We start from the raw sequence: 17079 nt of genomic DNA, 5'->3' as shown, positions 1-17079 counted from the left end.
TTCTTCCAGTGGCAACATCTACGTCGAATGTTGATGGGAGGTTAATGCGTTTACGTTTTAGGAGCCTTTCGAATTCGAACGATACAAAACAGTTATCGGCTCCAGTATCAAACAAACATGAAGCATATACACCATTTACGAGAAACGTACCATTAACAACGTTGTTGTCTGGCTGAGCCTGGCGGGCGTTGATGTTGAAGACTCGCCTGCGGGCTGCTTGCTGCGCTGGCTGCTGCTGCTGCTGCTGCTGGTGTTGTTGCGGTGCTGGCTGCTGCTGTTACTGTGGCTCTTGCTTCACCACTCTGTTTGGGCAGACGTTTGCGAAGTGGTTGGGATCACCACACGCAAAGCAGGCTCTTGCGTGAGTAGCGGGTGCAGGAGCTGCTAGGAGCTGGCAGAGCAGAAGTTTGAACCGGGGCTGGAGCTTGGCGAGGATCGGTACGACAATTAGCAGTGAAGTGGCCGTATAGGTTGCAGTGAACACAAAACCGGCATGCGATTCCAACCGGGTGATGATAAGTACAAGTAGGGCAGAGCGGGTGTGGACCAGTATATGCACGCTTGGCTGGCGGTCCATTGGCCACTGGCGCCGCTACTTGGCGGTGTTGAGGTTGCGGTTGGGCCGGCACAGCTTGGAGTGGAGCGGTGGTAACCGCACAGTTGTTCGATAAACACTTGCTCCTTTATGTTGCCATTTAGAAAGGCTGTCTTTACATCCATTTGATCCAAGTGCCATCCATGATGAACAGCTAATGCTAGTATGAGCCTGACTGTATCAAACCTTATAACAGGAGCAAAACATTTTGATAATCGATATCGTATTTCTCTTTGTAACCCTTCACCACCAATCGTGATTTATGTTTACTTATTTTTCCATGCTCGTCATATTTCGTTTTATATATCCACTTCACTCCTATCGGAGTTTGGTTCTTTGGAGGTTCGACTAATTCCCAGGTTCCGTTTTTTATTATAGAATCCATCTCTTTATCCATAGCATCCTTCCATTTGGTTTCTTTACATGCTTCTTCGTATGTTACTGGATCCGTATCAGCAAAGAGAACAAAGTTCACAACATTATTTGAATTACCTTGATCTTTATCATATAGTGCACTAATTTGGGCTTTTGTGAGAGGCTTTGATTTTCGATATACATCAGCCACTTTTCGAGTTCTTATAACTTCATTTTCTAAAGAAGATGACGATTCTGCATCTTCAATCCCACTGTTCAAGTTCTCGGCTGAAATCACCTCCTCATTGTGATCATTAAATGGATTTTCATTCTGAATATTCGAGCCTGAAGGTTCCTGTTCACGAGCATTCCCTTGTGAAGTTCCAGGTTGGTCTTGATCTTCCACTACCTCTCTTGAGTATCATCGTCGGAATTATTAACTTCTATGCATGACATCTCTTGACTTCCTTTGTTGGTAATCCAACGTTGACTTTTATTGAATATAACGTCTCTGCTTATGATAATCTTCTTTGTCACCGGATTATATAGTTTATAAGCCTTGCTATTTTCGCTATAGCCAACAAAGATGGTTCGTTCAGTTTTATCATCTAACTTGCTACGTTGCTGTTTTGGAACATGTGCATAAGCAATGCAGCCGAAAACTCTAAGATGCTCAACGTTGGGCTTCCTTCCACTCCAAGCTTCTTGTGGTGTCTTATTGGGTATACTTTTTGTAATTGCTCGGTAGCAAATAGGTAGCACATGCTACAACTTCAGCCCGATATGTATTCGGTAAATCTTTCATCCTTAACATGCTTCTACTTAATTCCATAAGAGTCCTATTTTTCCTCTCGGCCACACCGTTCTGCTGGGGTGTATAGCTTGTGGTAAGCTGATGACGTATTCCATTTTCCTTGAGAAAATTTTGAAATTCATGACCACAATATTCTGCGCCTCTGTCTGTTCGTATGCATTTTATCTTGTGATCGGCTTGATTTTCCACGAGTGCTTTAAATGTTTTAAAATGACTTAAAGCATCGGACTTGAACTTTAGAAAATACACCCACGTTTTTCTAGAGAAATCATCTATAAAGGTAATAAAATACTTAAAAACTCCTATAGATTGAGTCCTCATAGGACCACATATGTCCGAATGAATGAGTTATAGAGGTTCCTTAGCGTTCCATGTTGCCTGTTTGGCAAATGGTTTCCTAGCATGCTTACCGAAGATGCATTCTTCACAAATATTGTGCGACTTAATGATTTTCGGTAAACCTTTCACAACTTCATTCATGCCCATATCATATAACGTGTCAAAGTTCAAGTGCCCATACCGCCGGTGCCATAATCTCGAAGATTCTGAGGTTGTCATATTGCATACCCAAGGTGTCAAGTCTTGTTTCATGTTTAGAGGAAACATCTTATTTCCTGTCATCCTTACAGTTCCAATGCAGATTCCGGATGGATCTTTAATCGTGCATTCCCGATCATTAAACCTCACATCATATCCTTTTTCAATCAATTGACCGATACTTAGTAAATTGTGTTTTAATTCTTCCACGTAAAACACGTTAGGAACTCGTCTTTCTACCCCTTTAACTTTAATTATTACGTCTCCACAGCCGAGTACATCGAGCCGTTTGTCATCTCCAGTTCTCACTTCTCGCCGTTTAGATTCATTTAATGTTACGAATAAATTCTTATCACCCGTCATATGATTGCTGCATCCGCTATCTAAATACCAACAATCGTTTTTTATGACCTCTTCCACATTGAATATCATGAACATGGTGTCATCGTTCTCGTCTTCTGCTTCATCTGTGTGCAAAAGAACATTGCCAGATCTGTCATTCTCGTCCCTTTTATTGCAGAATCGTGCCGTGTGTCCTAACTTCTGACAATTAAAACATCGAATTGATCCATTAAATCTTCCTTTTCCTTTACCATGTCCCCTGCCATTATTTTCAAATCTAGATTGTTTTGATCTGTCATAATAATTGCTTTACACTTGAAAGGCCTGTTCTGTTGGTGCATCGTCATGCTGTCTTAACCTTTATTCATGTGACTGCAGAATCCCAAGCAATTCCTCTGTGGAAATTGCATTTAAATCCTTGGATTCTTCTATGGCTACCACCACTGATTCGTATTTTCTTGTTAAACTTCTGAGAATTTTTTCGATAATTCGTTGTTCCTCTATTCGTTCTTCATTCAGACGTAATTGAGTAGCTATTACCGTTGTTCGATTAATGTAATCTTCTATCGTTTCACTATCTTTCATTCTTAATGCATCGAATTCACATCTTAGGGTTTGCAATCTTACCGTTTTTACCCTGTTATCGCCTCTGTACGCTTTGTGCAAGACTTCCTATGCTTCCTTAGAAGTTTTACACGTAGCCACACGTTCAAACACTGTTTCATTAACGGCTTGAAACATAATATGCAACGCTTTCTTGTCCCTTTTAATCTTCTCTTTCTGAATGTTCTGTTCATTCTCTGATGCATTTGACGAAAGTTCTGTATATCCTTCTTCCACTATCGTCCATAAATCTTGTGATTCTAGTAAAACTCTCATTTGTATGTGCCAGTGATAGTAATTCTGTCCCAGCAATTTTGGAATCTGGGTGTGAATTCCCCCGTTGGTCGTTATGTATTGATATCTTTGAAAAATTAGGGTTGTGCACTTGATAATGTTTTGCAGAATTGTAATTGTTGATCGGTAGCTCTGATACCACTTTATTGGAATAAATTACACTATGAGACTTGGATTCCGAATGAGAGTAATTGAAGATGTTCTTGATTGAATTGGTAAATGAATTCGTTACATCATGTTTACATATATACGAGGGGTTTCATGATGATAACCGCCTCAAAGTACATAGGTATAAATTCGAGTTGGTCTACGATTGGACGTTAATTTTTCTGGGAAATGAGTTGGTCAAATATAATATGTTTTCGTTCTTATTTTATGGATTTTTCGTAAATATTTTTTTTCCAACCGAATGGAGTCAAATTATGGTTTCTTATTTTTTTCAAAAGCTTTAATTAATCCCTTTTTATTAAAAATGTCAGATTTTCCTTTATACTCGTTATGTTTTCTATGTATGAGTTGGATCACATATAATACGTTATGATTTTACGATATAAACTCGATTTACTTTACGTTTTAATCTAATCGTAATGCTTATATAGGTTACATTGAGTTCAATCGGATACGTCGAAACACACATTTTCATATGGTCAACGCATTGCATAACGTTTGAATTAATTCATTCGATGTTTACGATGTACCCGCGCCACAAAGTGCCCGGGTCTTATTGCTAGTTAATAACAAAAAGGAAATAAACAACGTCTAACTAACTGCAAAGGGGTTTGGGTAAAGAAACTGGTGGTGTAATTTATTCCCTAAGACAACCGCCACTAACACATCTTTTAATAATATAATTTTGCTTTCCATTATCTTGCCTAACACCACCTTGACGGTTTCCTATGCTCTCAATAAATGAACGCTTCCCAATAAAAAGAGAGTAACGTATACAAAAGTTACGAATGAAAGAACTAACGGTTGTAGAGCAGTTTCAATCAACGATTCCGGAGCACAATTCCTCGTAACAGCAACCATAACACCAATCATCTTTCCTTATCTGGTGAAGCATAAAGCTCTACCCAACAACTTCACATTTCACAAACTCTATTCCATTAGCCGCAACAATCGTGTCAGCATTAACAAAATAATATTACGATTAACAGTCGGGTCAGTATCCTTCATTCTAGTTGTAAAATTATGAAAATTGTAAGTCCCTTCATACTTCTTAAGTATCGTGTTAAATCCTCTCTTTATCACCATAACAAAACATATTCTCTTTCACAATGTTGCCATGTACCCCATTTAAATTATTATCAATAATTACAGATCTCAACTTCAACTGTTCGATGAAATGCTCGACTTTAATCAAGTGTTCGTTGATTAAAGTGCTTCTCATTGTCGCCGTCCTAACACCACTGTGGTGGTGTTTTGGTTAGGCGATGGTGATGGTGGCTGTGTTTTGGTTGTTTGGGGTGGTGATAGACAAAGAATGGAGACTGGAAGTCGTGGCTGGCGGCTGAAGTGGTGATGGCGAGGAGATTAGGTGGTGGTAGGGAACATGAGTGGTGGTGAGGAAAATATGTTAAAGGGTTTTTAGAGAGAGTTTTGAGAGTGTGTGTATATGTGAATATATATATATATATAGGGTAGGGCTATATAGAAAACCTTATATATATAAAAAAACCCTAGAAAACCCAACCTCCCGGCATTTTGTTTTTGAAAAAAATAACACATGTAATATACATGTTTTTAAGAGTTTTGGGCCAAAAAAATCAAAAAAGCGCCGAAGGAATGATTTAAAAAAAAAATTCAGCAATTTCTGTCTTTTGTGCCTAACACATGTTAGGCAACCGGACATTGCTGAAATTTGTTTATTTTTTAAAAAAAATCCCTTCGGCGCTTTTTTGTTTTTTTTTGCCCAAAACACTTTAAAACATGTATATTACATGTGTTATTTTTTTTCAAAAAAGAAATGTCGGGAGGTTGGGTAAAAATGAGGGGAGATTTGAGTTTCCAGAGTTTTCTAAAAATTTAAGGGTTTTTTGTCTAGCATTACCCTATAAACAGAAATATAAACAGAAATATGTAAAAAGAAATATAAACAGAAATAACAGAAATATATAAGAAATATTTTAAAAGAAAGAACAGTAAAAAGTAAAAATATAACAGTAAAAAGTAAATAAGGGGGGTAATAAAAAAATTTCTTACAGTGGGTAACAAGAAAATGGCTCCTGAATGTGAAGGCAGAAGCTTGAGTAAAACTTGAGATTTATGCACAGCGGGGCGAACAAGGGGTAACAAAAGGTAAAAAAGACTCTTTTTTTTTTGGAATATAATATGAAGAACAATGAACGAAACTAAGGGGCTAGGAGGTTAGGCTAAGGAGTGACGGAGAGGATTTTAGTGTGCCATAAGGATGAATGAGAATGCAAGAAATTTCTATTGAATTCTGGGATGATTTTTACAACTGCATTCTATGCCTTATATAGGCAAAAAGAAAAGCAATCCTACAAACAAAACACTGTACATACTGCTCTAATGTCAGAAAAACAAACGGATACAAATAAAAGAAAGAAAAAGACAATAGGCACTATCTACAATAATGGATTCTTTTTCAGATGCATGTGCTGGGCAACAATCTGTCTAGAAATGCTGTGTACTCCTGGTTCTTTAGGTCAATGCTTTCATCATGTCTTTTTAGAAATCTCTGTGTGTTGAGTCTATGGACTGTGGGCTTCCAGGGTCTGAGTCTGGTTCCTGGTCATCTTCGATGTTGATTATGTGATCAATTTTAAGATATTCCCCTTCTCCCACAAATGGTAGTAACATACTCCATTTGGAGGATGTGTAAATCTGAACATAATGCCCTTCACCTGATAATTTAAAATCTAACCATTGCAAACTCTTGGGAATTTCTGGGGTTTTTTGATGTGTTTTGATAAAATTGTTTAAGACTTCTGTATTTTCTTTACTCCCATCCTTTAACCATGGTAACTTACCAAAGTCTATATTGTAGTTTACAAATTTGTCTCTTAAGGAGTATTTATAATCTTCAGTATCTCTGATAAAAATCCTTTTTCTAGCTGGCCTGTATGTATAAGCATCTGTATATGGGAGAGAAGAGAATATCTTGCATGAGATTGTAGGACATAATGCTCTGATAGCAATGTTGCCTGCTATGATTACCATCTTTTCACCCATTTTGTTTAGAAGATTTGTTGTTCTAACATCTGTCTTTATTTCTATGTAATCAATCATACCATTATGGTAAAATTGAAGGATTTGATCATCTGTTAATTTTGTAGGTGAGTGGATTTGGATTAACAACAATCCAGTCCCAAGTAGCAAGAACACAGAATTTTAGACAACTGCCTGCAACACTAACAGATCTCAACAATATTACACAGTTTTACAACCCGAGTCAATCAAAGGCTACAAATGTTCGTCCTCCAAAAAATAGGCATTTTACACAAAGGGCAAGCTCTCAATCACAGAATACACAAAATGCGGTTATCACCTTTGGTAATTATGCATTACAAAGATGTGATGATCCCAATACAAAGTTTCGTCCAATTATTGGGATGCAGTTAACAGAAAAACAACAGTGTTTACTAGATAACCTGTGGCATATTCAAACTATGCCTCAGGCCTCAACCTTTAAAGTCCAGGTGTTAAATGCATTAAGCATTTATTTTTATGAACAAAGCAGTAAAACACCTGAGAAACCACAGAGGCCTAAGTTTACCCATTATGTCATATTTCGAGGCACAAAATTAGGTATTTTTAATAAATGGGAAACTGTGGCTAAACATATCCAATGCCCCAATCCAATTTACAAAGGCTTTACAGATTTTCAAAAAGCTATAGAAACAGCAAGAGAACATTTTGGGGTAAGTGGCTTTTACCTAGAACCTGAAGAGGTTCAAACATTTGCAGACATGGCTAAAATTAAGCCAGAACAAATAATTAAAAATCAAGAAGAGCTGATCACTGAGTTATAAGATCAGCTTGTACAACAAGGAAAATATACACACTCTATACAAGAAAAGATTGAAAATAGTCTGTTAAAACAAAAAGTTAGTATTCTTGAAACAAAATATAAACAGGTGTTACAAAAACTTCAAGAAAAAGAAACAAACACAGTCTTAAACAGAAGCGATGATTCATTCAAAGCAAGAATGATCGATACACCATGGTGGGCATGCGTTCAACAAGTTACAGACAAGTTTCCAGAATTCAGAACGTTGGTATCACAAAAAGTTTGCATAGAATTCCCAATAATTCTGTATGAATCACAAAAACAGCTAGTAGATTTGGCATTTACAAAAGATGGTGAAAAACAAGGCTTTAAAATTGTTGAAAGAACAAATCAAGAAGGTAGAGGGACTGGATTGTTGTTAATCCAAATCCACTCACCTACAAAATTAACAGATGATCAAATCCTTCAATTTTACCATAATGGTATGATTGATTACATAGAAATAAAGACAGATGTTAGAACAACAAATCTTCTAAACAAAATGGGTGAAAAGATGGTAATCATAGCAGGCAACATTGCTACCAGAGCATTATGTCCTACAATCTCATGCAAGATATTCTCTTCTCTCCCATATACAGATGCTTATACATACAGGCCAGCTAGAAAAAGGATTTTTATCAGAGATACTGAAGATTATAAATACTCCTTAAGAGACAAATTTGTAAACTACAATATAGACTTTGGTAAGTTACCATGGTTAAAGGATGGGAGTAAAGAAAATACAGAAGTCTTAAACAAATTTTTCAAAACACATCAAAAAACCCTAGAAATTCCCAAGAGTTTGCAATGGTTAGACTTTAAATTATCAGGTGAAGGGCATTATGTTCAGATTTACACATCCTCCAAATGGAGTATGTTACTACCATTTGTGGGAGAAGGGGAATCTCTTAAAATTGATCACATAATCAACATCGAAGATGACCAGGAACCAGACTCAGACCCTGGAAGTCCACAGTCCATAGACTCAACACACAGAGATTTCTGAAAAGACATGATGAAAGCATTGACCTAAAGAGCCAGGAGTACACAACATTTCTAGACAGATTGTTGCCCAGCACATGCATCTGAAAAAGAATCCATTATTGTAGATCATCCCAGAATTCAATAGAAATTTCTTGCATTCTCATTCATCCTTATGGCACACTAAAATCCTCTCCGTCACTCCTTAGCCTAACCTCCTAGCCCTTAGTTTCGTTCATTGTTCTTCATATTATATTCCAAAAAGAAAGAGTCTTTTTTACCTTTTGTTACCCCTTGTTCGCCCCGCTGTGCATAAATCTCAAGTTTTACTCAAGCTTCTGCCTTCACATTCAGGAGCCATTTTCTTGTTACCCACTGTAAGAAATTTTTTATTACCCCCCTTATTTACTTTTTACTGTTATATTTTTACTTTTTACTGTTCTTTCTTTTAAAATATTTCTTATATATTTCTGTTATTTCTGTTTATATTTCTTTTTACATATTTCTGTTTATATTTCTGTGTATACTAATAAAAAATTCTAAAAATTAGTATATACCCCCTCTGATATATATATATATATATATATATATATATATATATATATATATATATATATATATATATATATATAGGAGATCGCTAAAATGAAAACCACCTCTAGTTGTAAGAACCATAGTAACCACTTTCTTGCCCTTAGATCAACTAGATGGATGGATGTGATTAAAAGTAGTTAATATTAATATTAAAAGCTTTTTGTCTTATTATGTCTTTAATATTATAATCAAAAAGGGTATTTAAGTAAAATCACTCTATTTTGTCTTTTTACATATATTAATTTTAAATTACCTTTTTTGTCCTATTCATTAATTAGTTTTTTGACTTAATTATTTTTTATTTATAAACAGATTTTTTTTGTTAAACAATTTTTTGAAATCAAATTTTTATTATAATTTTTTTAATTTTTAAGATTTTTATATTAAAACAATATTTTAAATTCAGATTTTCATGATACTTTTTTAATGATTAAAAAACAGATTTTTATATTACGTTTTTTACGCCCCGTTTTTTCTACGAGCGTTTTTTTACGGAACGTTTTACGCCCTGCTTTTTACGCCCCGTTTTTTTACGAGCGTTTTTTTACGGAACGTAAAAAGTTTTTACGTTAACGTTTTTTTACGTTTTTTACGTTTTACGCTCCGGCTTTTTACGTTTTACGCGCCGGTTTTTTACGTTTTACGCGCCGGTTTTTTACGTTTCAAGCGCCGGTTTTTTAAACGCGCCGATTTTTACGCCGGGCTTTTTCAAGAATCGTTTTTTTTACGCGCCGTTTTTTATGTTAAATTTTTTACGTTTTAACGTGTCGTTTTTTTACGGAACGTTTTATGCCCTGCTTTTTACGCCCCGTTTTTTTACGAGCGTTTTTTTTTACAGAACGTAAAAAGTTTTTACATTAACGTTTTTTACGTTTTTTTTTACGTTTTACGCGCCGGTTTTTTACGTTTTACGCGCCGGTTTTTTACGTTTCAAGCGCCGGTTTTTTAAACGCGCCGATTTTTACGCCGGGCTTTTTCAAGAATCGTTTTTTTACGCGCCGTTTTTTACCTTAAATTTTTTACGTTTTAACGCGCCGTTTTTTTACGTTTTAAGTTAAAATTTTTACGTTTTAACGCGGCGTTTTTTTAAGTTTTATGTTAAAAAGTTTACGTTTTACGATAAAAAAGTTTACGGTTTACGTTTTACGTAAAACTTTTTACGTTTTTACGGGTTTTACGTAAAACTTTTTACGTTTTACGTTTCACGTAAAACTTTTTACGTTTCACGTCAAACTTTTTACGTTCTACGTAAAACGTTTAACGTTCTACGTAAAACGTTTAACGTTCTACGTAAAAACGAACGCACCCAGAAAATCGCTACTCGGTAGGTGTCTCAGATAGATTGCTATCATCATCGACGCCTCAAAAAAATATAAAAACCCAACAAACATAAAAAACAAAGGGGTCTTGAAAAAAAAACGGGGTTTCGCTCAGATTATCCGATAAATCAAAGAGGCTGCAAAAGTGGGGTTGCAGGATCAAAAACCCTACCCTCCGCCGTCCTTGCCGCGCCATCGTCATCAAAATCTACGTTGGCTTTTTTTTCTTTTTTTTACATCATCGCCACCCCATCGATCGTATCAAAGCCCACAGATTTAAATATCACAAATCAAAACCCACAGATCAAAATCCCCAACATACTAAACTCAGAATCAAACCAAATATCCAGATTAAGATCAAAAAGCACCAACAACCATATCACCGGCAAACATCAATAAATCACCGGCAGATCAATATCAACAGATCTAAAACAACAGATCAATACCAACAGATCTAAACCAACAGATCAATACCAACATATTAAACCCACAATCAGAAAATCAAGAAACATAGTTCACTGATCAAACAAAAATCACCAGAAAATCAAAAATCGTTGATCAAAAATCAACAAGAACAAACCCATAGAGTTCATCAGACAAAAATCTAGAAACCCCATCAAACAAAAATAAAGAAACCCCATCAAAAATCATGAAACCCCCAACTCAAACCTGGATACGGCTTCACCAACTGGAGGTGGTTCTTATTTTAGCGGGAAGATATGACACTTGGGGTAAAAGACCAAAATACCCTTTATGTTGGCATAATTTGATTGGCTTAGAGTGGTTCTCGTGGTTCTTACAACTGGAGGTGGTTCTTATTTTAGCGGCTCCCTATATATATATATATATATATATATATATATATATATATATATATATATATATATATATATATATATATATATATATATATATAGGGAGGGGCTCATGCGAGAACCACCCTTATTGTGAGAACATTGAGAACCAATGTGAACACAACCTAAAATAGCTAAAAAACTAACCCCCCACCCCCACCTCCCCAAAAAACCTAAACCCCCCACCCCCCACCCCCCCCAAAAAAAAACCTAACTCCCCCTCCCCCCCCCCCCCCCAAAGCTAAATGCTAAAAACTAAAACCCCCAAAAAAACCTAACCCCCTCCCCAAAAAAAACCTAACCCCCCCCCCAAGCTAAAATGCTAAAAACTAAACCCCCAAAAAACCTAAAAAAATCTAAAAAAATAAAAAAAAATCTAAATTTTTTTTAATATTTTTTATGCTCAAATGGCTACTTTTAGTGGCAAAATTTTTTTTTTAAAAAAAAAATTAAATTTTTTTTGGCTTCGAAAAGTAGCGATTTTTATATAAAAAATATTAAAAAAAAAATTTAGTGTGATTTTTAGCTATTTTTAGGCATTTTTGGTGTGTTCACATTGGTTCTCGCGGTTCTCACAATAAGAGGTGGTTCTCGCATGATCTTCTCCCTCTATATATATATATATATATATATATATATATATATATATATATATATATATATATATATATATATATTTAAGTAGAGGCCGGTTAACGTACAATAAGGCTTATCGTACATTACGTACGCGATAACCCCAGCCGTCAGATCTTCATCTCCCATGCGATTTCATACCTCCATGCGAACTGTACGAACTGTGCGAATTCAGTCTTCCACATGCGATTTTCTCCATCTACACACCCCATGCCATTTTTCACATTACCCCATGCTAACCCATTTTTTCACATGCGATATTCAATTTTCCACATGCGATTCTACACACCCCATGCCATTTTTCACATTACCCCATGCTAGCCATTTTTTCACATGCGATATTCAATCTTCCACATGCGATTCTACACACCCCATGCCATTTTTCACATTACCCCATGCTCCTATTTTTTCACATGCGATATTCAATCTTCCACATGCGATTCTACGCACCCCATGCCATTTTTCACATTACCCCATGCTGCCATTTTTTCACATGCGATATTCAATCTTCCGCATGCGATTTTGTCCATCTACACACCCCATGCCATTTTTCACACTACCCCATGCTAACCATTTTTTCACATGCGATATGTATTGAATTCGCACCAGATCCGCACCTGATCGAATGGCTGGGATGATCGCGTACGTATCGTACGATAAGCGCATTTGTATTTTACTCTTTACCTATTTAAGTAAATAGGTAAAATTACAAAACTACCTTCACAGGAATAGACTTAACTTAAAATTTTAACCTAGTTAGTATTAAAGGACGAAAGGTGTAACATGTATTCAAAATAAAAGATTATGACTGTAATTATTACAGTTAAAGGCACCCATTGCAATCCGATACAAACGGGACGAAAAATGTAATTTAACCTTTATTATATAACTTTATCTGTTTGTGTAGTACAGAACTCAATAACCTAAATACAACATAAAAATTGTATAGTACACTCGATATTAAATGGGTGGGTCTATTCGCACACGCATTTTGTCTTTTTGCACATCCAAAGCGCCGCGCTATGGCCAAAGCGGGCGCTTTGGCCATGCGCGGTGCTTTGGATGTTTTTTTTAAACAGATTGGATTTGGGTTGATGTGGGTTAGTTTAGTAGGGATTTTTGTTTGAATTAGTTTGATAGAGATTTTTGGAGGAAACATTTTTATTTTAGTTTTATTACATATAATTCATAGTTGTTTTATAATTACGTCACTATTTTTATAGAATGTGTATAATATAAGTTCTTAACGTTGTTTATTTTGTTAAATTAAACGAACACGTTAAATAAAATGTACAGAAAGCCATAAGAATTAAACGTAAACAATCCAGAACCAACGTGATGTAAATAGAAGATTAACTGCAATATATATATATATATATATATATATATATATATATATATATATATATATATATATATATCAGTTTGTACATACAATACACAACAAAAAGGTACAACTGAGTACATAATACATAACAAAACACTAAACAAACAAAGTAATGTACTAATCCTCGTGCGGTGGGGACGGTGGGAGGGGAAGTGGAGGCAACGCAGCGAGCTCTCGTAGATCAACGAGCATCTGGACGATCCAGTCAATGCGTGCGCCCTGACGTCTGAGGCGCCGGTCGAAGTCCCGAGCCACCTCACGCGCTGCCAGAGGCAGGTCAGCGTAAACGTGCTACGGGTACTGTGGCGGCTCAGGAGCTGGCTGAACTGGTGGTAACGGGATCTCCTCGACATGCTCCTCCTGAGCCGGATCCTGAGGCTGAGCCTGAGGCTGATCCTGAGGCTGATCGATGCCCAAAGCCTGTAGCTGAGCCTGCCGAGCGGCCTGCTGAACATCAGGAGGGGCTAACACTCCAGGCCTCACCTCAATAACAACCGGGATGACCTCTGGCAACACCTCCGGCTGCCAAATCAGCCCGTCACGACCCTTGAACCTCAGACCAACATCAAAGACACGGGTGATCTGCATGCTAGATACTGACGCGCGGCCCAACCTGGATGACGGGATCGGGTCGGGCAGCAGCGGATCATGCTCGGGCACGATCCCTAGCGAGCGTGCAATGGCGGTGATGTATGAGCCACTGTGCAGCTGCCCGCGGAGCTGCCGGTGGTGTGTTGTGGCAAAGTAATCTGCCAGGCAGGCTGCTAGATAGCAGGGCTGGCGGCGAATGAGGCAGTATAGAAAGAAAAGGTCACTGAGGTTGACCTTCTCCCTGCTGCTACCCCGCGGTACGATAGATGACGCGATAACATGGTGCAGGTATCGGTACAAGGAGTCTCTAATGGTGGTGGCCTTTTGCCAGGATTTCCCAAAGAGAGCCCTGGAAATGGCCCTCCAGAAACTGATAAGCGTCTGCCTGTCCATCATCGTAACCGCCTGCGTATATAAATCAGTATCAAGCTCATGCTCTGTGTACAAACCTGTAAGAACAACAAACTGCCGCACAATCATCTGAAACTCCTGACCGGCGAGACGGAATATAACCTCGTGGACTGGAAAATCCGGGTCCTCCACGTAATCCGCCGGATGCGGCGCGTATGTAAACGTAGAAAGAAACTCGACCGTAAGCTTAGGGTACGAGTCCTCCATCGCTAACTCAAATAGGCGCGACCAAAGAGAATCTAGTCCAACTATATCACGCGCCCGCTCGACCTCTCCCAAGGTAGTCAGCAGCTCCCAGTCTATCCCTACATGCCCCCAATCTCTATGGTGCGCAACGTAGCGCATCTCCCCCTCGCCCGTGAACCCTGCGGAAACTGCAGGTACGGACATGCCGGCTCTCCCTCGTCCCCCACCTCTCCCTCAGCCTCCATATGCTCAATCTCGTCATCGGAGGAATCCATCCCTGCACGTTGAAAATATAATATTAAATAAACAAATAATAATATTAAATAAACAAATAATAATATTAAATAAACAAATAATATTAAACAAATAATATTAAATAGAAATAATATTAAACAAATAATGATATTAAATAAACAAATAATGATATTAAATAAACAAATAATAATATTACACAAATAATATTAAACAAATAATAATAATATTAAACAAATAATAATAAACAAATAATAATAAACAAATAATATTAAACAAATAATAATAATATTAAACAATTAATAATAAACAAATAAGAATAAACAAATAATATTAAACAAATAATAATAATTAAACTAATAATAAATAAAAAAAATAAAATAAACATGAACCAAAGCGCCCCGCTTTGGCCTCGGCGCGACGCTTTGGTTCTTCATTTTGAAGAAGAGAACCAGCCAGATCTGTTCAACCGGCCCCAATCAACACAATAATCAACATGTAGGATATACCGAAACGATTAAGGGTGTTCGATCTTACCTTTTAGCGGTTCAAAGCTTGAAAAATCGATCGACGGCTCTAGTGTGTGAAATCGCACCTTGTGTGTGTGTTTTTTGTTTTTGGGTGAAGTGGGGAAGAAGCTGCCCCGCTTCTGGTATAACGAGGGACCGAAGCGCCCCGCTATGGCCATAGCGCGGCGCTTTGATGTCCAAAACGCAGCGTTATGACCTAAGCGGGGCGCTTTGGGCCTTTTTTAAATTTTTTAAAATTGTTTTTAATTCACAAACGCGTCGATAATAGTCTAAATTTTACGTTTTTTCCATTATACATCATTTTTTAATATATATGGACTATACTGCAAGTTCCGGATCAAATCGGTCACGTGTGATGTCTTATTTCGTTATTTCGTATCATTTTGGTTTGAAAGCACAAGTACTCCTGTGAGAAGTGTTATGTGTATCAGCCGCCTACCGTACATGAACATGACGTATTTTTTCATTAATTGTAGTATTATGATGTATATTGTAATTTTGGGTCGTACAAGTGCGTATTGAATCTGATTGGGTCGTGTCGGTGACATTCGGTTTTAACGTGATGTAACGCATATATTGAACAAACACAAACGTGATTATTATTAAACACATTTAAGATACATCGTGAACATATGGGGTTACATTAAGGTCAGGGGACGATACGTAAGCATTTCGTACGCGTTGATCTGATCCATGTATAATGTATGCCAGGCTGCTGCGCGCTCTGTTCTGTTCGCTCTCCAAAGTAGGTTTCGGGGAGGCATTGGATAACAACCTCCAAGCTCTACATGTATGAAATGCCCATTGTCGACGAACACAACCGCAACCACCAGGGGAGGTTGCTCAGCTTCGTTTGGCCCGCCCAGCAGAGGGAAAATTGTATCGCTCCCACGAATGTCGAAGGTGTGAACAATCACACCGTATCGTTGGGCAATAAGAAACCCCGTCTCAGGCATCGTCATGTAATTTTCGACACCTGCTCGTCCCACCCCCTTGAAATCGATCCGTGTAACCAGCGCATCATAATGTCCTATGTTTTCCGGATCGAAAACCTGCCTCCAAAGCGATTCGTTCATACGTAACTCCTTTAGAAGTTGTTTCCGGATCATCAAATATGAATTTTGTTTCACTCCTAACCCAACAGCCACCGATCGAAACCCACAATGACCATCTGGTTTCACGTCCTTTATTCTAACGATGTATGGATGGATCATTTGGGAATCTGAGATGCGTAGTTGCGTATCGCTATATCTGTCTTAGGACCGAGCTTGATCATCGGGAAATCAGGGTGTAGGTTGAGCGGTTTGGTATTCTTTTCTCTTCTAGAATCTTCGGGTGATATGTACGAGCTGTGACGGGGAAGATCGTCTGAGGCCTCGACCCAAGTTTCTTCTGACGGAATGTAAGAGCTTTTTCTAGCGGTTTCAGCCTTTCTTTCTTCCTGCGTTTTCAATGTTGGGCGACCACGAGTTTTCTTCAGAACAGCAGGAGGTTTTTTGTTATTGTTCCATGGATTGAGGATTTGCTGAAACTTTTCAAAGAAGCTCCTTTTCACTTGAGGGGGTGTTGGATCGATCTTTTGTTTCAATTTTTCAAATTCCGCGTCTACATCGATATCCTCTATGTTATTCCTTGCAGGCTTGAAGTCAAGCTTCTTCCAGAACACGTCTATGTGTGTGATCCGGATTTGCTGACCTGTGGATGAAAACAAATTAGGTGGCAAAATCATACCGAGAAAGGTCAATTATAGTATATTAATTACCGTTATTTTCCATCTTTTCCAAACGACA

The sequence above is a fragment of the Helianthus annuus genome, chromosome 1 (genome assembly GCF_002127325.2).
Source record: "Helianthus annuus cultivar XRQ/B chromosome 1, HanXRQr2.0-SUNRISE, whole genome shotgun sequence".
In the NCBI taxonomy this organism is placed as follows: domain Eukaryota; kingdom Viridiplantae; phylum Streptophyta; class Magnoliopsida; order Asterales; family Asteraceae; genus Helianthus; species Helianthus annuus.
The sequence above is the reverse complement of the archived record's forward strand: the minus strand, read 5'-3'. Positions refer to the sequence as shown.